Source organism: Cervus elaphus, chromosome 30 (genome assembly GCF_910594005.1).
Source record: "Cervus elaphus chromosome 30, mCerEla1.1, whole genome shotgun sequence".
NCBI lineage: Eukaryota > Metazoa > Chordata > Mammalia > Artiodactyla > Cervidae > Cervus > Cervus elaphus.
Genome location: NC_057844.1, coordinates 5,955,071 through 5,978,913, shown reverse-complemented (window position 1 = coordinate 5,978,913; position 23,843 = coordinate 5,955,071).

Genomic DNA, 23,843 nt, shown 5'->3' with positions numbered 1-23,843 from the left:
TTCATTTTAGGATGTAACTTAAAAAATCTTGTATCATTATTTTTTAAATTATTTCAACTAAAATATTTCTTTTGTGATGTCATAAAAATTTATTACCATAGAGTTGTTTTCTTTTATTAATCTAGCTTTTGGTGTTTTATCTAAAAAATGAACAAAAAGATAACAATACTATAAAACAAAACTATCACCAAGGTCAAGTTTACAACGTTTTTCTCCTACAGTTTCTTCTAGGAGTTTTATAGTTTGCATTTCACATTTAGATCTACAAACCATCTTGAATTAATTAATTAATTTAGTTTTAGGGCAGTGACCCTGCTGTGATGTACCACTATATGTCAAATTCATTTCATGGATCTTTGGCAGAACTAGAACTTATGTAAGAATGTCAAAGTAAAAATCATATGAGGTAAATTTAATTAAGCATGCAAAGAAGAATTTGTTCAATACCATTGTGATCAGTCAGAAATCCATCGTAATTCCACTCTGCTGAGACTTTTTAAGAACTAAAAGAGTTTTTAAGAACTGAGGTGGGAGTGGGGTTGTAGATCATCTTTGTTTGCTGACTGATTATACCCAGAAGATAAATGAATTTTCTTGAATCTTTATGACAGAATGTAGTTTTACAACTTGGAGTGAGGTATTCTTATAAATTAGGCTTTCCCCTATCAGAATCAGGATTAGAAACAGGGAGGCTACCTTCCTTGCTGGTTATATTTCAAAGAATGGCCCCCAGGTCCTTAAAAAACACATTCTTGTGTTATAAAACTGACAAGAAGTATTTTAGAGTATCTCAAACTGACAGAGGAAAAATTCACAGTTATAAATTTTCTAAATTAAATAATCTAAAAAGAGTATAATCAGAGACCTAAAGTCTGGGGAAAGCCTATTTAAAGTTTATTTAAACTGAGAAGAATGGTATGGCTTTCTTCATCAAGGACAATATCAACTATTGCCGTTTTAAGAGATTAGTACATTAAAGTGTTAGTTCATGGTTTTTTGTTTTTTTTTTTCCAAAAACACTAACCTAAATAGGCTAATATTTCATTATGATTTCTTTTTCCAATCATTCCTAGAAGGGAGCAGAGTTTCTAAAATACTTGTGATATCATTTCAATTGATAAAACTCCATACTTTTAAGTTGTAAGAAAGCTTTTTTATTTTTTTTTCTAGAAAGCCACTGATATTTGATAACTCTTAGTCCTCAAGTCTAACATACAGAACTAGTGACTCCATATTGTAAGAAACATAGAATTTAGGGTATTGTACTAATACATGTCATTAGGTATATCTATAATTTCCACATTTTACATATTTTGAGTTTTCTTTTCCATGCAACTCTCATGAAGGATGCATTTGGACTCTGAGATTTGAGTACAATGTCATCAATTAATAATGAACTATCTCATATCATAATAATATACTGCTTTTTCAATTGAGGTGTAATTGACATAAAACATTATTTTAGCTTCAGGTGTACAAAATGGTAATTTGATATTTGTAGGTATTGTGAATGGTCCCTGTAATAAGTCTAATTAACACCCACCATCACATGTTATGGCCTTCTCTGGTGACTCAGTCAATAAAGAATATGCCTGCAATGCAGAAGACCCAGGTTAGATCCTTGGGTAAGGCAGATACCCTGAAGAGAATGGCTACCCACTCCAGTATACTTGTCTAGAGAATCTCACGGACAGAGTATCCTGGCAGCTACAATTCATGGGGTCTCAAATAGTCAGACATAACTGAGCAACTAACACACTACACATTGCAAATTTCCTTTTCTTTCAATGAAAACTTATAAGAATTACTCTCTTAGCAACTTTCAAATAGACAATATATTAATAGTATTATTAACTACAGTCACCATGCCATACATTACATCCCAAGGAATTATTTAATTGTATAACTGCAAGTTTGTGCCTTTTGATCACTTTCATTAGTTTCCCTTGCCCCTCACATGTTTTATTTTGTTTTAATTTCACATAATGTAACTCTTCTCTAGATCTTTCCTGGAAAGACTGTAGTTCATTCAGTTCCACTGTGAACATAGTAAACATCTCATCCATGGAGAGAGAAGAAAAGTATATATTACTCTTGAATTAGACTTTTCCTCTTTATTTTATCCTTTGGAAATTAATCATCCTTAATTTAGTCTATGTTCAGTTGCTCAGTCGTGTTGCTGAGCAACACAGAGCCACTTGCTCTGACTCTTTTGCAATTCCATGAACTGCATCCTAACAGGCTCCTCTGTCCATGGAATTTTTCAGGCAAGAATACTGGAGTGGGTTGCCATTTCCTCCTCAAGGGGATCTTCCCAACCCAGAGATTAAACCCTGGTCTCCTGTTTCTCCTGCATTGCCAGGTGGATTCCTTAACATGGGATCAGCTGGGAAGACTGTCTTTCTTAATTAGCTCTTGGATTTAATCTTAGCAATTCTATGAACAACAAAACAACAACAACAAAACAGAGGCTCATAGACCGAGACAGAAAATAATGGCCCAACTGCTGTGGTCTTTGTTCAAAAACAATTGATGGAAAGGTCTACTAGTATAGGAGGACATTTGAAGTAAAATATATCCTACATTCTGTTCAGCTAAGACCTATCAAGCAATGTGGTAGGGACTTTCTTTTATCATTGGTTAAAATTAATGGCTTATTCTTGAGCAAAATGGGAAGTCAAACCATAGTCAGGAAGGAATTATAATAATAACTTGGAGTGATGGGTAGAATATTCACCTTGGGCCTGGGAGTTTGAATCCTCTTGAGGTAGAGGATATGCCCAAAGATAATCATATCCTATTTTTTTACTATCTCCAAAGAATGGAACCTTAAATCACTGTTATGATTCAGGAGAAATAGAATTATATATTTCCAATCAAACTCAAGTTAGAAGTTTTATTTATGTCTCCCATTTTGGAAAGAATTAGGGCACAGAGCACCTAGATGGGATCAAAGATAATTTCAGAAACTCAGCATTCACTAGAGAGATGGTGCTTGGTTGCTCAGTTGTGTCTGATTCTTTATGGCCCCGTAGACTGTAATCCACAAGGCTACTCTGCCCATGAAATTTTCCAGGCAATAATACTGAAGTGGGGTGCCATTTCCTACTCCAGGGAGTCTTCTCAACCCAAGGATTGAGAAGTGAGAAGGTAGAAAGATAATTATTAAAAGAATATCCTGTGTCTTTTTAAACTTTCATTCTTCTCTGCTTATGAGCCTTTCCTTAATAAACAAGGGTGTCCACACTGGATCTAGGAGAATTAAGATTGCTACAATTTCAGGAAATAGACAGCAGTGCCCAGTTTTTGGACCTCTGTCACAATAGTCTTTGAGGAATCAAAAGAAAACTATAATTAGCAATATTATAGGAAGAGGTTGGTAGATAATTCAGGGGAAGCAGAGCTACTCTGCCTTTAGCTGGAGTGAGAAGAGGGGAAGGGGTTGCTGTCAGAGGAGGTCAAGGCCAAGAAGGGCACACCACTACTGGGGCAGAGGTGAGTGTGAGAAAAGTCAGCAGGGAAAGACACTTCTGCCCAATGCTTCCTTGCCCAGAGCCAGGGACACCTGAGGATCCTAGCGAGTACCTTCATACCATCGTTTGATGTTTTAGTGAGCATAACACATGGCCTATACTGAAGAGTCATATTATGTGTTGTTGTTATCACTGTTGGAAGACAGCTCTCCATCTGCAGCTGTTGGAAATGGGTTTTTGGATCTGAATAAGGAGGTAGCTTGCCCTTGCCTCAGAAATGTTAAGTTCTAAGCTATATTACTCTATGTCAACCATCCTGTCTTCCCTATGTCCTAGAACATGTTAATTCCTACATGACAAAATAGAGATCTTGACAGCAAAATGTCCTAGGGGAAAATATAGCATCGCCTTTAAGAATGAGAGATCTGGAGTCAGGGAGACTTTGATTCATATCCTGCCTTCTTCATCTTTTCCTATATCCTCAAAGGCATTATTCGCACTAACCATATGATAACTGAACATATTAAGATTAATGTGGTCTTTAAAAATATAGAAAACAGTGTATTTAGTCCCATCAATAACATGATTGGATACTGACTAATTATTTACATTTCATGGTCTGGATTTTGCAACCAAAAAAACACTGCAGTTTTACCTATAGCAGCTCTGTTTGGGCTGCACCCCTCAGGTCTACCGGCCTGTGCTTGCCCAGCTACAAGGCTGAAGAGAGCCCAGCATTAGTGACGGAGACATCAGTGGCTTAATGAATGAGGAATCTTGCATGTCTGAAGCAGTGTCCTGGAGCAACCCCTCACTCTGTATGGCAGATGATGAGCAGGCCATGGCAGCAGTCTTTACTCCAGGGGGAAAGGAGGAGATTGCAAGTTACAGTGGGAATTATGTCAGGTGGCTGTTTGGTTACCAGAGTAGCTAGCAGAGGGGTATGCCTCTCACTGTTTCATTATTAAGAACAATCACCAGCTGATGTTGGGGGTAAGTATGTAAAAAGATCGGTCAGGTAAGTAGAGTGAAGGTGAAGCAGGCCCTGGTGGAGCAGGGAGTGTACTGAGAACAAGACAAGAGCTTGCTCTCTCAAGGCCATCTTGAGTGGCCTGACCGTATACTGTGTATGTTGCAGGTAGACCAAGGAAGTGTCATTAAAATTCTCCTCTTGTAACATTATACTACTTTGATTTTCAAAGGAGGAAAATTTCCAGTGATTCATTCTTATCAAATGAGAATTCAAGTGTGATGATGGAATTCATATGATTCTACTCAAATGGGAAATTTTATTGTAAGATTACATGTTTTAATTTGTCAGTAAAAGTGTTGACACCCAAAAAGGCATGGAATCAATGAAGAGAGGCAGATGCATAGTAGAAACTTGACATTCAAGTAAGGACTCAAGGATACAATTCTTATAACCATAAGGCAGCACTTCTTCCAGTAAACTCTTTTATTATGATCTTCTTGGCTGTCATGTCAACATAACGTTCTGAATATCTGCTTCTGTTGAAGAAATTACTCAGACAAAGTAAATGGTCTTTTGGCAACTCCTTCTCTTCCTCTCTCCCTACTACTCTGCCCAGTATTGCATAAACAGTGTTGTGATAAGGCCAGAAACCAAACAGGAAAGAATCATATTTTACTGACTCCAAGACATATTTTTACATGCTGATATTTATGAAATCTGACTATATCCCACAATTAATGGTGTACATAAATTCAATGCCAGGGCATATTTTTTTCTTGAGGGCACATTGAAACCTTTGTCTGTTACAGTAGATGACATTTTAGAGTTGATGAAATATAATAGTGCATCCTTTGACTAGTGAAGGGAGGGATCAGAGCACTAAGATCACTTACAGAAACCATGACCCAGAATCTGAGAAAAAGCATCATTATTATCAACAATAAGGACTTCCAAATTTTAAGATGTGACAAAGAACGATGAATAATAAAACACAAACTCTGGAATTCAAGAGACCTGAAACCTTCGGGCCTAGATTGAACATTTATTATCAATGTGACAGGGGAAATTTGCTTCAACTTCTCTGAGTTTCACTTCTTATTATAAATTGGGATGGAATACCTTTAGGGCTACTGAAAACTCTGGATAAATGTGCTATCTCTGTAACATCTATTACTTATTTTAAAATTTCAAATAATTTTCATGCCACTGTTTTGAGATTGTTAGAAAAATTGTGTTTGTTCTTCTAGTCCTCTATTTATAGAGTGAAAAATGGCTGTGGTTCCATTTGGTATGTTACTCTTTACTACATCATTAATGATGCCTCAGAGATGTCCTCCTATAACAATGTTTATTTGGTCTTATAACCACCTAAATATATATAATTGCATTCTTTGTTGCCTTAATTTCAGTATAACCACTGTAACCACGTTGTTTTCTGGCAAATGATTTCTGTTGAAAGCAAAGTTACCTTAACTGAACTTGGCTTAATTGATTTGTTCAATGGAAACACTAAGAATAGCATTTGAAAGGTTTAAATTAGTCTAAAACTGGTTACAGGAGCTAAGGGATGAAATAATGCCACAAGCAAGGCCCTACTTGTCAAAGCATCTCCACTGGAGAATTCTTTTAAATAAATCCCATTTTTGATTCTCAGGACTATAGAGCCTCTAAATGACAACTGTTCATTCCATCATTAAGTGCCAAAGGATGTCATATCCTATACACACCATAATATTAAAGAAAATAACCAACATGCATGCAATGGTAAACAAAATTAATGATTCAGACAATTATAAAAAGAACACTGAGCTATTAAAATTGGTCTGGTCTTTAAGAAATTTCAGCCCAACAGTACATATGCTGTTAAAAATAGCAATAACATAACAAGTAGTCATTAGAATTTGCATATGTGAATGAGAATTTTCTTAATTGCAAAGTACATTCTCGAAATTATTTAGAAACTTTAAATCAGCACAACAAAGAATAATAAGTTTAAGGAGTAAAATGTTTTAGGGGATTTTCAAATGCAAATGATGCCAGCAACAACAGAAAATTGCTTTCTTTCCCCAAATCAAATATTTTATTTGAATAAAATATTGTGACAGCAATTTTTTTTTTCTAAATAAATTCAGTGATACCTCCATTCAAATGAGATTCTGTTTTCTGAAAACCTCAAGTGTTCCTGAAACAGAATTGAGTTGAACTGAGTCCAGGAATTTCCAAAATAACAGACACAAACTTTTGCTATTAAATCATTCATTTAACAATTACTTGTCAATAATTTATTACCCGGGAGTCACTATGCAAAACGTTAGGGAAATACTGATGGACAAATCTTGAGATAACTTTCCCATCTAGAAACATAGACTATACCTGCTTTTCTCTGTACTTCTCACCAAAAAAAGCTAAAAGCCCTAAAAAATATATATAAAATAAACTTAAGATTACCCTGAAAGCTTGAGAGATTAAGTCAGGCCAGCTAAGGAGTTCAAGATCCAAGGGATAATGGTAATGAGTTCCCTAGATTTTTGTGTAACCTCATGACTGGATCATGAAGAAGCTGGCAGCCTGGAAATACCAACAGATGTCAACAGAAATCCCCTCAAAAGCCTGTGTCTGTGGCCAAAAGACCATGAAAGAGGCAGCTAAACAAGACAGGGGACTTTTAACCACTTTTCTTCCGGTGAATGCCACAGACCAAGTTGCAACTGAATCCCACCAAAGGCCAAGTGGTGCACCTAGACTTCCACTCTTGCCAGGCTGTAGCAAGATGATTCAACTCACCTGCCAGGGTGATGCTGCAGAAGACTGAGTGGGGAGCAACTCATCCTGGCTTGAACAGAAAGCCTCACGACTCCAGCGTCAGTGGAGTCTAGTGGGAGCAGTGAGGAGGCATCCCTCTCCCCAGCCCTCTCCCTCACAGCTAAAGATAGAGTCAGCAGATAGTGTCACACTAGCAAGGGTAGGGTCTGAATTGGTACTCCAGCCCAGCTTCACAACAGAGTGCCTCATTTCTAGGTGTCAAAGGAGGCTGAGTCCAAACTTTCACCTTAACTGGCAGTAACGAGGTTAGCACTTCCCACCTTTTACCTCTCAGGCAATACAAGAAGCCAGCAAAAAAAAAAAAAAAAAAAACAAGACTTAAAGAAGATTCAGATTATTACAGCATGAAAAGTTTTCAAGTTTCATTGATTATAACTCATTGTAACATGAACCAGGAATATCTCAAATTGGATGGAAAAAGAACCATCAGACAGCAAGAGGATGCAGATATTAGAATTATAGAACAAGAATTTTAAAGCCCTATGACAAATGCATAAATAAATATTGCAAACATGTTTGAAACAAATGAAAAAATAGAAAATATCAGTAAAGAAATAGAATGTGTAAAGATGAACCAAATGGCCATTTTAGAACTAAATATTATGATCATAAAATTAAAATAACTCAGTGGATGTGTGTAACAGCAAAATAGAGAGGACAGGTTGGGCGGGGGGGAGCAGTGAACTTGAAGAGCACCATAGAAATTATTGAATCTAAATTAATAAAGAGAAAATAGATGAAAAAATAATTAGCAGAGACTCAGAGAGATGTCGAAATATAATAAAAGATTAATATTTGTGCCACCAGAATCCCAAAAGGAGAGGGGTTGTGTGTGTGTGTGCATGTGTGTGTGTTGAAGAAATAATGGCTGAAAATTTCCAAAACTGGGGCAAAAAACACAAGCCTGTAGAATTCTCTGGTTCCTAGAAATATTCTAATTTCAGATTGAGAATATGGATGTATGGAGGAGGGAATAGATATCAACAAATATAGTAACTATTTGAACAAAACAATGATAGAGAGATAAACTGACTAGAAAATAGAAACACACTTCTCAGGGATATGGATGTGCGAATCTGACCTTCAAGGTATGGCAGTTAGCAAAGGGAAATGCAAAACAAAAAAAGGAAAGATTAACAAGGAGTGAAAATCTTTGGCTTCTATTTGTTACTCTGACACGTGAGTGTTTGACTTTCATGTCATACATATTTTTACTGAAAGGTGATGTAGATTCCAGGCCTGAAGTGGAGTGGCAGCAGCTTTTCAGAAGATAGGACTGATATAAATGGTTTAACAGTTCTATGCAGGTCCAGTGATAGCTAGCGAATGAGAACTGGAAGAATAATACACAGAATGGAGGCAACTGACTTTTGGAATGGTAAGTAAAGACCTGAGTAAATTCACTTGTGCTCTAAAATAATAATACCATGGAAAAAACCACTAAATTAATCATTGTAGAACATTAGTGTTTAAACAAACCCACAGAATAAGCTGAAAGTTGTCTCTCAAAGAGAGAATCCTGGACCTCAGTAAGACAGCAAGGTCCATGACACTTACCAAAGACATCCCCCAAAATGAAAACTATAAAGCAATATCCCTTATGACTATGGATATAAAAATTCCCAACAAAATGCTAGCACACTAAATTTACTAATATATGAAAAGGATTATAGAATGTGACCAAGTGGGACTGTCTCACAAATGCAGACATTTTTGATTGGCTCACATATGAAAACCAAAGGAATGTAGTATATCATATTAATAGAAAAAGCATAAAATTACACTCTTATTTCAATACTGGCAGAAAAAACTTTTGACAGATCTAAGCTTTTTCCATTAATAGAACATTTAATGACCAGGTTGTTGTTCAGTCATTAAGTCATCTCCAATGCCTTGAGAATCTATGGACTACAGTATGTCAGGCTTCCCTGTCCTTCACCATCTCCAGGAGCTTGGTCAAACTCATGTCCACTGATAGGTAAGGCCATCCAACCATCTTATCCCCTGTCATCCCCTTCTACTCCTGCCTTCTATCTTTTCCAGCATCAGGGTATTTTCCAATGAGTTGGCTCTTCATATCAGGTAGCCAAATTATTATATCCTCAGCAAGAGCATCAGCCCTTCCAGCGAATGTTCAGGGTTGATTTCCTTTAGGATTGACTGGTTTGATCCCCTTGCAGGCCAGGGGACTCTCAAGAGTCACCACAGTTGGAAAGCATCAATTGTTTGGTACTCAGTCTTCTTTATGGTCTAACGCTCACATCCAAACATGACTACTTGAAAAAGCACAGCTTTAACTACATAGACCTTTGTCAGCAAAGTAATGTCTCTGCTTTTTAATATGCTATGTTTGTCAAAGCTTTTCTTCCAAGGAGCAAGCAACCTTTAATTTCATGGCTTCAGTCACTGTCCTCAGTGATTTTAGAGCCCAAGAAAATAAAGGCTTTTACTGTTTCCATTGTTTCAGCATGTATATACATGAAGTATTGGAACTGGATACCATGATCTTGGCTTTTGAATATGGAGTTTTAAGTCAGCTCTTTCACTTTACTCTTTCATATGCATCAAGAGGCTCTCTAGTTCCTTTTTGCTTTCCGCCATAAGGGTGACATCATTTGCCTATCTGAGGATATTGATATTTCTCTCAGTAATCTTGATTCCAGCTTGTGTTTCATTCAGGCCAGCATTACACAATCATGATGTACTCTGCATATAACTTAACTAAACAAGATGACAATATACAGCCATGACACACTCCTTTCCCAATTTTGAACCAGCCTGTTGTTCATGTCTGATTCTAACTGTTGCTTCTTGACCGGCATATAGGTTTCTCAGGAGGCAGGTAAGGTGGTCTATTGTTCCCATCTCTTTAAGAATTTTCCACAGTTTGTTGTGATCCACACAGTCAAAGGCTTTAGCATAGTCAATGAAGCAGAGATAGATATTTTTTCAGAATTCTCTTGCTATTCCTATGATCCAATGGATGTTGGTAATTTGATCTCTGGTTCCTCTGCCATTTCTAAATCCAACATGAACATCTGGAAGTTCTTTGTTTCTGTACTGTTGATCCCTAGCTTGGAAAATTTTGAGCAGGAACTTGCTAGTGTGTGAAATGAGCAATTGTGTGGTCGTTTGAGCATTCTTTGGCATTGCCTTTCTTTGGGATTGGAATGAAAACTGACCTTTTCCAGTCCTGTGGCCACTGCTCAGTTTCCCAAATTTGCTGACATACTGAGTGCAGCACTTTAACAGCTTCATCTTTTAGGATTTGAAATAGCCCAGCTGGAATTTCATCACCTCCACTAGCTTTGCTGATAGCGATGACACCTAAGGTCCATTTGAATTCACACTCGTGGATATTAAGCTCCAGATGAGTGATCACACCATCGTGGTTATCTGACTCTTTTTTTTTTTTTTTTTTTTATAGATACTCTGTGTATTCTTGCCACCTCTTCTTAATAGTTTCTGCTTCTGTTAGGTCCATATGGTTTCCGTCCTTTGTTGTACCTATCTTTGCATGAAATATTCCCTTGTTATCTCTAATTTTCTTGAAGAGATATCTAGTCTTTCCCATTCTAATGTTTTCCTCTATTTCATTGCACTGATCATTGAGGAAGGCTTTCTTATTAATCCTTGCTATTCTTTGGAACTTTACACTTAGATGGAAATATTTTTTTTTCCTTTTCTCCATTGCCTTTTGCTTCTCTTCTTTTCTCAGCCATTTGTAAGGCCACCTCAGACAATCATTTTGTCTTCTTGCATTTCTTTTTCTTGGGGATGATTTTGATCTCCACCTCCTATACAATGTCATGAACCTTTGTCCATAGTTTTTCAGGCACTCTGTCTGTAAGATCTAATGCCTTGTACGTGTTTGTCATTTCCACTCTCTAATCACAAAGGATTTGATTTAGGTCCTTCCTGTATGGTCTAGTGATTTTCCCTATTTTTTACAATATAAGTCTGAATTTTGCAATAAGGAGTTCACAGTCTAATCCACAGTCAGCTCCCAGTCTTGTTTTGCGGACTGTGAAGAGTGCCTCCATCTTCAGCTTCTAAGAGTATAATTAATCTGATTTCAGTATTGTCCATCTGGAATTATCCTTGTGTAGAGCCATCTCTTATGTTTTTGGAAGAGTGTGTTTACTATGACCAGTGTGTTCTATTGGCAAAACTCGGCTAGCTTTTGCCCTGCTTCATTCTGTACTTCAAGACCAAACTTGCCTGTTACTCCAGATATCTCTTGACTTCATACTTTTGCATTCCAGTCCCCTCTAATGAAAAGAACATCTTCTTTGGATGCTAGTTCTAAAATATCTTGCAGGTCGTCATAGAACCGTTCAACTTCTTCAGCATTACTGTTTGAAGCGTGTACTTGGATTACTGTGTTATTGTGAGGTAGTTATAATAGAAAACAGGAGTCCAAAATGGCGGTGGCTAAAACACAAGGAAGAGAAAAACCTGCAAAAATACAACAAAGTAAGGTTCGAGGACCGGAGTGAGGACTTCAGGTAGAACAGCACTCCTGACTAAGCCCAATTTGCATAGGGCAGGCCCAGGAGGAAGAAAAAAACATATAAAAAGATGAGCCAAGGGCTCTCACTCCCTCTCTCTCTCCTGCATGCGTGGGCTCTTTCTCTCTCTCTCTCTCTTTCCCCCCCGTGTGTGGGCTTTCTCTCTCTCCACCCCCGCCCCCGCGTGCATGTGGGCTCTTTCTCTCTCTCTTTCTCTCTCTCTCTCTCTCATGCATTGGCCCACTCCTCCACTCTTTTCTCTTCACATCTTTGGGTTGGCATGCCCTCATGCTTGGAGGATGGATTCTCTTGCTATCTTCTAAATAAAATAGAGCTGTAACATTTCAGGCAAAGATGGGTTCTATAAAGGACAGAAATGGTATGGACCTAACAGAAACAGAAGATACTGAGAAGAGGTGGCAAGAATACACAGAAGAACTGTACAAAAAAAATCTTCATGACCCAGATAATCACAAAGGTGTGATCACACACCTAGAGCCAGACATCCTGGAATGTGAAGTCAAGTGGGCCTTAGAAAGCATCACTATGAACAAAGCTGGTGGAGGTGATGGAATTTCAGTTGAGCTATTTCAAATCCTGAAAGATGATGCTGTTAAAGTGCTGCACTCAATATGCCAGCAAATTTGGAAACCTCTGCAGTGGCCACAGGACAGGAAAAGGTCAGTTTTCATTCCAATGCCAAAGAAAGGCAATCCCAAAGAATGCTCAAACTACTGCACAGTTGCACTCATCTCACACACTAGTAAAGAAATGCTCAAAATTCTCCAAACCAGGCTTCAGCAATATGTGAACTGAGAACTTCCAGATGTTCAAGCTGGTTTTAGAAAAGGCATAGGAACCAGAGATCAAATTGCCAACATCCGCTGGATCATCAAAAAAGCAAGAGAGTTCCAGAAAAACATCTATTTCTGCTTTATTGACTATGCCAAAGTCTTTGTGTGGATCACAATAAACTGTGGAAAATTCTGAAAGAGATGGGAATACCAGACCACCTGACCTGCCTCTTGAGAAACCTGTATGCAGGTCAGGAAGCAACAGTTAGAACTGGACATGGAACAACAGACTGGTTCCAAATAGGAAAAGGAGTACGTCAATGCTGTATATTGTCACCCTGCTTATTTAACTTATATGCAGAGTACATCATGAGAAACACTAAGCTGGAAGAAGCACAAGCTGGAATCAAGATATCCAGGAGAAATATCAATAACCTCAGATATGCAGATGACACCACCCTTATGGCAGAAAGTGAAGAGGAACTAAAAAGCCTCTTGATGAAAGTGAAAGAGGAGAGTGAAAAAGTTGGCTTAAATCTTAATATTCAGAAAACTAAGATCATGGCATCTGGCCCCATCACCTCATGGGAAATAGATGGGGAGACACTGGAAACAGTGTCAGACTTTATTTTGGGGGGATCCAAAATCACTGTGGATGGTGACTGCAGCCATGAAATTAAAAGACACTTACTCCTTGGAAGGAAAGTTATGACCAATCTAGATAGCATTTAAAAAACAGAGACATTACTTTGCCAACAAAGGTCCATCTGGTCAAGGCTATGGTTTTTCCGGGGGCCATGTATGGATGTGAGAGTTGGAGGGTAAAGAAAGCTGAGTGCCGAAAAATTCATGCTTTTGAACTGTGGTGTTGGAGAAGACTCTTGAGAGTCCCTTGGGCTGCAAGGAGATCCAACCAGTCCATCCTAAAGGAGATCAGTCCTGGGTGTTCATTGGAAGGACTGATGCTGAAGCTGAAACTCCAATACTTTGGCCACCTCATGCAAAGAGCTGACTCATTGGAAAAGACCCTAATGCTGGGAGGGATTGGGGACAGGAGGAGAAGGGGGTGACAGAAGATGAGATGGCTGGATGGCATCACCGACTTGATGGGCATGAGTTTGAGTAAACTCCGGGAGTTGGTGATGGACAAGGAGGCCTGGCATGCTGCAATTCATCGGGTCGCACAGAGTCGGACATGACTGAGCAACTGAACTGAACTGTAACACTGATTTGTTTAAGAGCTATAACACGGTTTGTCCAAGACCGGAGAGCTGTGATGCACTGAGGGCTTTAATGTCCGTCGCTCCCAATCTTTATTGTGATGAGACAGAACTGAGGAGCATACACTCGCCTGACATCTATGGTGCTGTGACTCAGGTTTAACCTGGCTGAAACAACTTTTGCTCAGAAAAGGCCAAGCATAGCAGGAGCCCAACTCGGTGAAAGTTCCCGTGGTTGAAGCAGAATGTGAAGAAAACCCAGAGAAAGGGAAGTGACAAGAGGCCCATTGTGCTGGAGACCAGGACAGTGAAAAATGAACTCAGCAGAAAGCTCATATGGCTCAGCCTCAGATTCCAAAAGACCTCCGGTAAGGTAGGGTGGGTCCTCTCTCCTATGGCTGGAGGCACATGCCTAACAAAATCTTAATTCCTTTACAATCTCTCATTTCTTGTTTCCTTAATCCCCCCGTGAAAAGACGGGTGGCAGTGGGTGCAATTGAGGGACTCTGGAGAGGCTACTGTTTGGTATGTCCCACAGGCACTATCTGCTGGGCCCCTGTAGCTGTTACCCAAGCCGGTGGGGGTTCTTCTGTCCTTACTCTTCTCTGTGCCAAGGATCAGGCCAATGAAAACTTTGAGCACTGGTCAGATATTTAGCAGATTTTCTGGCAGGCTATGAAGGGGATCCCTTGGCACGTTTTTCCCACTGATTTTTTTCCTCCTATCCTTCAGCTCTCTCTGGGGACTCAAGACGGCCAAAACCAAGGATACCTGGCTTCAGGACCTAATGAAACTCAGGCTCTGATATCTCATTGCAAAAATTCAGTGAGAGACAAAGCATAGGTAAGAGGTGGATTTGTTAGGATTCAAAGAGAATCTTCAGGCCAAAGCTGAGGGCAAGGGCTCAGACCATGGAATGTGGTCTGGCTAGGTTTTGCGAGTGGGGTGAATTCATATGCTAATGAGTGGGAGGATCATTCCAACCACTGGGGAACCACTCCTCCCTCTTTTGACAGTGACTTAGAGCTGTCCTGCCACCTCTGGGTGTGTCTGTTGGCTTATATATTGGGGATTAAGGTTTACTTGAATTTGACTTGTCATCTTGGACCCAGCTAATTTTAATTGGTTTACGTTATTCCCTGTGCTATGTCATTCTTTCAAAGGTTGTGCTCTGTCTCCTTCCCTCCTGTTTCATGCTCCTTTCTTCAGCCCCATCCGGGCCCACAATGTTGTCTCTACAATCTTCTTTAGGGACAACCAGAAAATAGCTGACCTTGGGAGGGAAATACTGTATAATATCCAACCCATTGATTCTACCCAGTACTGGTCATGCTGGATACCTTGGGGACATTCAAACTCCAATCCGGGGGTCTCAGGAGGTCAACCTGCCTTGACCTGCTTTGACCTGCCTAGGGATCTGGTCTTTGAAAAGTTGTCACGCCTCAACCTGCTCGGGGATCCGCCAGTCCCATGGGTCTCAGGAGGTCGTCACGCCTCGACCTGCCCAGAGACCGAATTCTCGGGAGGCCGTCACACCTTGACCTGCCCGGGGAATCGATCTCTAGAAGGCTGTCACACCTCAGCCTGCCTGGGGATCTGTACCCTGACCCAGGGATGCCTGGCTCTCAGGTTGCAACAGTACTAGGTAGGATGAGCTTACATCATGATATCTATTCCCATCCACGGTGGGCAAACCAGCAATGAGTTAAGATTACAACCCCTTAATCTTACTCAGCACTGGTCATGCTGGAGATATTGGGGATGCCCACCTCCAGTCAGGGGCCCAGGAGGTCAACCTGCCTTGACCTGCCTAGGGATCTGGTCCTCGAACGGTTGTCATGCCTCAACCTGCTCAGGGATCCGCCAGTCCCAGGGGTCCCAGGAGTTCATCACGCCTCCACCTGCCCAGAGACCGAATTTTCGGGAGGCCGCCACACCTCAAGCTGCCTGGAGATTTGATCTCTAGGAGGCTGTCACACCTTAGCCTGCCTGGGGATCTACACCCTGACCCGGGAATGCCTGGCTCTCAGGTTGCAACAGTACTGGGTAGGATAAGCTTCAGAAAGATTCACCCCCTAAGGAAGTCCACCCATGAAAACTGAAGGAAGTCTATTACTTGTGGGACTTTGCCCAGTCTCAGCAATAATTCAGGAGCCCAGTGAGTACCCCATTGCCTTTCTGGAAAGGCTAAAAGAGGCCCTCCAAAAGTTTACCAATCTGGACTTAGAGTCCTACGAGGGACAGATGATTTTAAAGGACAAATTCCTGTCCCAGTGTGCATCAGATATCAGAATTAACTTACAACCGCTACAGCAGCAGGACCCTGCTGCCTCTTTCGATGAGATGGTCCAGAGAGCCACCAATACCTTTTATAACAGAAGACAGGAGAAGGAGGCCAAGGCCCAGGAGAGTGAGAAAAGGAAAGAGACAAGGAATGCTTAGATGCTGGACACCCTCCAGAGAAGCCCTTTGGCACACCCTGATTCCCTGAAGGACAAGGCATGAGGAAAATGCCTAATCTGTAGACAGGCAGGGCCAAAGAGTGTCCAAACCATGACAAGTCTCCTAGAATGGTTTGCCACAAATGCCATCAACTGGGACATTGGGACGCACTCTGTTCTGGGGACCCAAGAGCCTCATGGTCAAGTGCCAAGCCTTCCCTCACAATGGTTCAACAGGGCTGAAGCAGCCTGTTCCAGCCAGCCCGCCTGTCACAGATAACTATCATGGGGCTGGAGCCAAGGGTGCAACTGGATGTGGCAGGTAGGTCCAAGAATTTCTTCATTGACACAGGTGCTACCTACCCTGTCTTGATCTCCTAGTCCAGAGCCTTCTCCTCCCAAACCTGTACCATTTTGGGTGCTACAGGAAAAGCAACTACTAAAAGATTCACCCAAGCACTTCTTTGTTGCTGGGATGGACAAATATTTTCCCACCAATTTCTGGTGGCCCCTGAGTGTCCTACTCCTTTATTGGGAATATATATGCTCACTAAACTGGGGACCACCCTTGTGATGGGAAGCTTTTCAGCTCCTAGAGCTCTACAGCTCCTGGTTATTACTGAAGAACCCATTACACCTTCTCCAATAGAGAGAGAACAAAAACTATGGGAAGACAAAATTAACCCCCAGGTGTGGGACCGGGGAATTCCTGGACGAGCCCACCAAGCTGAACTGGTCATCATTGTCCTCCAAGATCCCACTCAGTTTCCTAACTGGAAACAATATCCCCTCAAAAGAGAGGCTTGGGGAGGGACTACAACCTTTAATAAATAAATCCCTTGCTGTGAGCTATTGGTCCCCACCAGTTCGCCATGTAACACCCCAATCCTCTCAGTAAAGAAAAAGGATGGAACCTGGCAAATGGTTCAAGATCTCCAGATCATAAATGAAGTTGTAGTCCCCCTCCATCCCATAGTACCCAATCCCTATGTAATCTTGGGAGAAATCCCACCCAGTGCCAAGTGGTTTACAGTCTTGGATCTCAAAGATGCATTTTTTTTTTTTTTTGCATGCCACTGGCTAAAGAATCCCAACATATTTTTGCCTTTGAGTGAGAGGCCCCAGGAGAAAAACATCAACAGATGACTTGGACAGTTTTACCTCAGGGGTTCAGAGATAGCCCCCACTTGTTTGGACAGGTCCTTAGCCAGTATCTCCTAGATCTGGACCTGGGACCTAATGGGAAAATATTACAATACATAGATGACCTACTAATCTGTTCAGATGAGGAAAATGCCCAACAACATGCAATTCAGGTTCTAAACTTTTTTGCATGAAGGGGATATAAACTCTCCTGTGCTAAGGCACAAATGGTCGAGACAAAGGTCACTTACCTGGGAGTTCAGATTATGCACGGGTCCAGGAGGCTGTCCTCTGATCGGGTACAAGGAATCCTCCAGTTGTCTTCCCCCACAACTCAAAAACAATTATGAGCTTTCCTGGGACTAACTGGATATTGTAGAATCTGGATACCCAACTATGGTCTAATTGCCCAGCCCTTATAGGAAAGCTTAAAGGGACGGGATGATTCAATCCCACTGATGTGGGGAACTCCTCAAAAGAAGGCAGAGGCTACCCTAAAACAGGCCTTAACTCAGGCACCTGCCTTGAGGTTGCCAGACCCAGAAAATGCATTCCAACTTTATGTCCATGAAAGAGAGGGAATAGCCTTGGGAGTGTTAACTCAAAGGTTGGGATCTGAGCTCCAGCCTGTAGCTTACTTATCCAAGAGACTTGATCCAACCACCTGAGGCTGGCCCCCTGCCTTTGAAATCTTGCAGCTATTACAATCAAGATAGAGGATGCTTTAAAACTCTCCTTAGGGGGTAAAATAACTATTTTTACCAGCCACCAAGTAAAACAACTCCTAAATGGGAAAGGCCATTTATGGATGTCTGATCAAAGAATCCTCAGATATCAAGTAATGCTGATAGAAAATCCAGGCCTCACTATATCCCTTTGTGAGGTTCTTAACCTAGCCACCCTCCTGCTTACCCTCGAGGGCTCTCTCCCCTTTCACTCTTGTCTAGAAACCTTGGACCAATGGACAAAACCCTGAGAGGGATTGTCCGAAGATCCTCTGACCAGTCCTGAGGAAATCTGGTACACTGATGGAAGCAGCTTTGTCTTAGATGGAAAAAGAAGAGCCGGATATGCAGTAGTCTCCAATTTTGAGATCATAGAGGCTAAGCCTCTCCCACCAGTCAGGGTATCAGGACATGACTCCTGTATTCACTACTCACAAGTCAAGCCATGGAAGAAAACAGAAGAGGACACTCAATATACCTGTCAACAAGCTACAACATGCAGTGCCAATTCAATAAAGATATAAAACTACAGCCGACCACAGAAAATATCACTCAACCTTAGATGGACACTGCTATAAGGATTCTGAGGCTTGAGACTAGCAAGAGGGAGAGGCCCTCTTGCTAGTTCATGGCTAGCCCTCGCCATCCCAGTTCAGCAGGAGGTAGCCAGAAAGACCTCGATGCCCCTATTCCCAAAGAATTGGGCCTCCCATCTCTTGAGAGGGGAATGTTAGGTAATTAGAATAGAAAACAGGAGTCAAAACGGCGGTGGCTATAAGACAAGGAAGGGAAAAGCCCACAAAAATAGAACAAAGAAAGGTCAAAGGAAGGTCTGAGGACCGGAGTGAGGACTTTAGGTAGAACAGCACTCCTGACTAAGCCCAATTTGCATAGGGTAGGCCCAGGGGGAAGAAAAAAACACATAAAAAGAGGAGCCAAAGGGCTCTCGCTCCCTCTCTCTCTCCTGCATGCGTGCTCTCTCTCTCTCTGTCTGTCTCTCTCTCTCTACCCTGCGTGCGTGCACTCTTTCTCTCTCTCTCTCTCTCCCCCAAGTGTGTGGGCTCTTCCCACTTCTCTCCCCCCCCCCCCCCACGTGCGTGTGCTCTTTCTCTCTCCCTCCCTCCCTCTCTCTTTCTCTCTCATGCGCACTGACACACTCCTCCACTCTCTTCTCTTCGCATCTTTGGTTTGGCATGCCCTCATGCTTGGAGGATGGATTCTCCTGCTAGCTTCTAAATAAAATAGAGCTGTAACACTGATTTGTTTAAGAGCTATAACACGGTTTGTCCAAGACCCGAGAGCTGTGACGCACCGAGGGCTTTAATGTCCGTCGCTCCAAATCTTTGTTGTGACAAGGCAGAACCGAGGAGCGTACACTTGCCTGACAGTTACTGAATGGTTTGCCTTGGAAACAAACAGATCATTCTGTTATTTTTGAGATTTCCCTCAAGTACTGCATTTCAGACTCTTCTCTTGATTGTAAGGACTACTCCATTTCTTCTAGGGTCTTGCCCACAGAAGTATATATAATTGCCATCCAATTTAAATTTGCCCATTCCCATCCATTTTAGTTCTGATTCCTAAAATGTTAATGTTCACCCTTGCCATCTTCTGTTTGACTGCTTCCAAATTATCTTGATTCATGGACCTAATATTCCAGGTTCCCATGTAACATTGTTCAGATATTTGAGCTCTCTGAATCATAGAGCAAATATCCACTGGCTATTTCACATATGGCAATGTATAAGTTTTGATGTTACTTTTTCAATTAGTCCCTCTCTTGCTCTCCTCCACTGTGTCTGCAAGTCTCATTGACATGTCTGTTTCTCCAGTGCTGCCCTACAAATTGCTTAACCAGTAATATCTTTCCAGATTCCGTACATATACATTAATACATGATGTTCGCTTTTCTCTCTCTGGCTTACTTCACTCTGTACAATAAGCTTTAGGATCATCCACCACATTAAAACTGACTCAAATGTGTTCCTTTTTATGACTCAGTAATATTTCATTGAATACATATATATATATATATATATATATATATATATATATATATATCACCAATTCTGCATCCATTTGCCTTTCAGTGGACACCTACCTAGCCTCTACGTCCTAACTATTGTAAATAGTGCTTCAGTGGGGGTACATGTGTCTCTTTAAATTATAGTTTCCTCAGGGTATATGCCCAGTACTGGGATTACTGGTTCATATGACAGCTTTATTCCTAATTTTTTTAAGGAATTATTCTGTTCTCTGCAGTGGCTGTATCAATTTACATTCCCACCAACAGTGCAAGATGTTTCCCTTTTCTTCATATCCTCTTCAGCATTTATTTTGAGAGTCAATTCCTAGGTAGCTTTTAAGAAGTCTGGGGTCTGCAAGGAGGAGAAAAGTTAGATTTCTAGTATAGTCTGCAGTTAGAAAAGTTTATTCCTCCAGCTCTGTTTTTCATTGTCAAGATTGCTTTGGCTATTTGGAGCCTTTGGTGTTTCTACACAAATTGGGATTTTTTTTTTTTTTTTTTTGCTCTAGCTCTTTGAAAAATACCATTGGTAGTTTGATAGGGATTGCAATGAATTTATAGATTGCAATGAGTAGTGTCATCATTTTCATGATATTGATTCTTCCAAACAAAGAACATGGTGTAGCTCTCCATCTGTTTGTGTCATCTTCGGTTTCATTCATCAGTGTCTTATAATTTTCTGCATACAAGTATTTTGTCTCTTTAGGTAGGTTTATTCTAGGTCATGCTATATAAACTTTTTAATGTGTTCTTGGAATTTGTTTGCTAGAATTTTGTTGAGGACTTTTGCATCCATGTTCATCTGTGATATTGGCCTGAAATTTTCTCTTTTTGTGACATCTTTATCTGGTTTTGGTATCAGGGTAATGGTGGCTTTGTAGAATGAATTCAGGAGTTTTCCTTTCTCTGCAATTTTCTTGAAGAATTTGAGCAGTATAGGTGTTGGCACTTCTCTAAACTTTTGGGAGAATTCACTTCTGAAGCCATTTGGCTCTGGACTTTGGTTTGTTGAAAGATTTTTTCTTTATTGTTTCAATTTCTGTGCTTGTGATTCATTTGTTTATATTTTCTATTTCTTCCTGGTTCAGTTTTGGAAGGTTATACTTTTGTAAGAATTTGTCCATTTCACTGAGGCTTTCCATTTTACTGGCATGTAATTGCTCATGGCAGTCCCTTTATGAGCTTTTGCATTTCTGTGTTGTCTGTTATAATTTCTTTTTAATTTCTAATTTTATAGAGTGGAATTCTCCCTTTTTTTCTTAATGAGTCTGGGCTAATGGTTCATCAGTTTTTTTTATCTTCTCAAAGAACCAGCTTTTTTTTTTTTTTTTTTTTTTTGCTATTTTTTTTTTCATTTCATTTTCATTTATTTCTGCTCTGATCTTCATGATTTCTTTCCTTCTACTGACTTTGTTTTGTTGTTGTTGCTGCTGTTTTCATTGTTCTTCTTTTTCTAGTTGCTTTAGGTATAAGATTGCATTGTTTATTCAACATTTTTACTGTTTGTTGTGGTGGGCTTGTGTTGCTATAAATTTCCCTCTTAGAACTGCTTCTAATGCATCCCATAGGTTTTTAGTTGTGTTTTCATTGTCATTTGTTTCTAAATATATTTTGACTTACTGCTTGCTTTCTTTATGATCTGTTGATTATTTAGAAGAGCATTGTTAAGCCTCCGTGTTTTACAGGTTTTTTTGTTTGTTTGTTTTTTTATCTTTCCTGTAGTTGATATCTAACCTCATAACATTGTGGTCAGAAAAGATGTTTGAAATTATTTCAATTAAAAAAAAAAGTGCCAAGCCTTGATTTGTGACCCAAGATGTGTTCTATCCTGGAAAATGTTCCATGTACACTTGAGGAAAAAGCACAATCTATTGTTTTTGGATGACATGTGCTGCAGATATAAATTAGGTTCACTGGTCCAATGTATCATTTAAAGCTTGTATTTCCTTATTAATCTTATGTCTGGATGATCTATATGTTGGTGTGAGTAGAGTATTAAACTCTCCCACTATTTTGTTACTGTTGATTTCCCCTTTAGTGGTTCTTAGCATTTGCCTTATGTATTAAGGTTCTCCTATGTTGGGTGCATACATACTTATAATTGTTATATCTTCTTATTGGATTGAAACCTTGATCATTATGCAGTGTCCCTCCGTGTCTCTTAATAAAGGTCTTTATTTAAAAATGTATTTTATTTGATGTGAGTATAGCTACTCCCAATTCCTTTTGATTTCCATTTGCATGAAATATTTTTTTCCAGTCCCGTACTTTCAAACTGTAGGTCTGAGATGTCCCTTGTAGATAGCATATATAGGGGTCTTGTTTTTATATCCATTCAGTCAATCTGTGTCTTCTGTTTATAGAATTTAGTCCATTCACATTTAAGGTAATTATTGATATGAATGATGCTATTGAAAAAGGAAATGGCAACCCACTCCAATATTCTTGCCTGGAAAATCTCATGGACAGAGGAGCCTGGTGGGCTACAGTCCATGAGGTCATTTTCTCCTTCAAATCTGAATGAAATTCTTGTTGAATAGAGTAATCTTGATTGTATTTGCCTTTCATCTCTTTAAGTATGTCCTGCCACTCCCTTCTGACCTGCGGAGTTTCCCTTGGAGGATCAGCTGTTAGCCTCATGGGGATCCCCATGTATGTTATTCATTGCTTTTCCCTTACTGCTTTTAATATCTGTCCTTAATGTTTAATTTTTGTTAGTTTGATTAATATGTGTCTTGGCATATTCCTCCTTAGGCTTATCCTGTATGAAACTCTCTGGTCTTCCTAGAATTGGGTGGCTAATTCCTTTCCCATGTTCAATAACTTTTCCATTATTATCTCTAATATTTTCTCATATCCTTTTCTTTTGTCTTCTTTTTCTTGGACCCCTCTGATTTGAATGTTGTTACACTTAATGTTGTCCCAGAGGTCTCTGAAACTGTCCTCATTTCTTTTTATTCTTTTTTTCTTTATTCTACTCTCCTTTATTTATTTCAACCATTGTATCTTCCAACTCACTTATACATTTGTCTGCCTCAATTATTCTGCTACTGGTTTCCTCTAGGGTGTTTTTGATCTCAGTTATTGTGTTATCCATTGTCCATTGTCTATTCTTCAATTATCCTAGGTCCTTGTTAAACATTTTTTGTATCTTCTTGATCTGTGTCTCTAGTCTATTTATCTGTTCCTCCATTTTATTTTCAAGATTTTGGATCATCTTTACTAACATTGCTCTAAATTCCTTTGTAGGTAGACTATTATTTCCTCTTCATTTGTTTGGTCTCGTAGGTTTTACCATGTTCCTTCATCTGCTACATATTTCTGTCTTTACATTTTGCTTTATTTACTGTGTTTATGTTTCCATTCTGCAGGTGAAAGGTCACAATTCCTGTTAAATGTGGAGTCTTCCCTCCATGAGTGGGGCTGGACCAGTGCCTTGTGAAGGCTTCCTGCTTGGTGGGACTTGTGCCTGTGTTCTGGAGGATAAAGCTGGATCTTGTCTCTCTGAATGTGCAATGTCCAGTAGTATGTTTTGGGGTGTCTTTGGATTTCATATGGCTTTGGGCAGCCTATCTGCTATTGTGCCAAGTTGTGCACCTGTTTTGCTGAAGAACTGACATGGGGCATCTGGCACTGGAACTTGCTAACCTTTGGGTGGGGCTTGGTTTTGATGTTGAAATGGAGGCCTTTGGGAGAACTCTTGCTGATTAATGC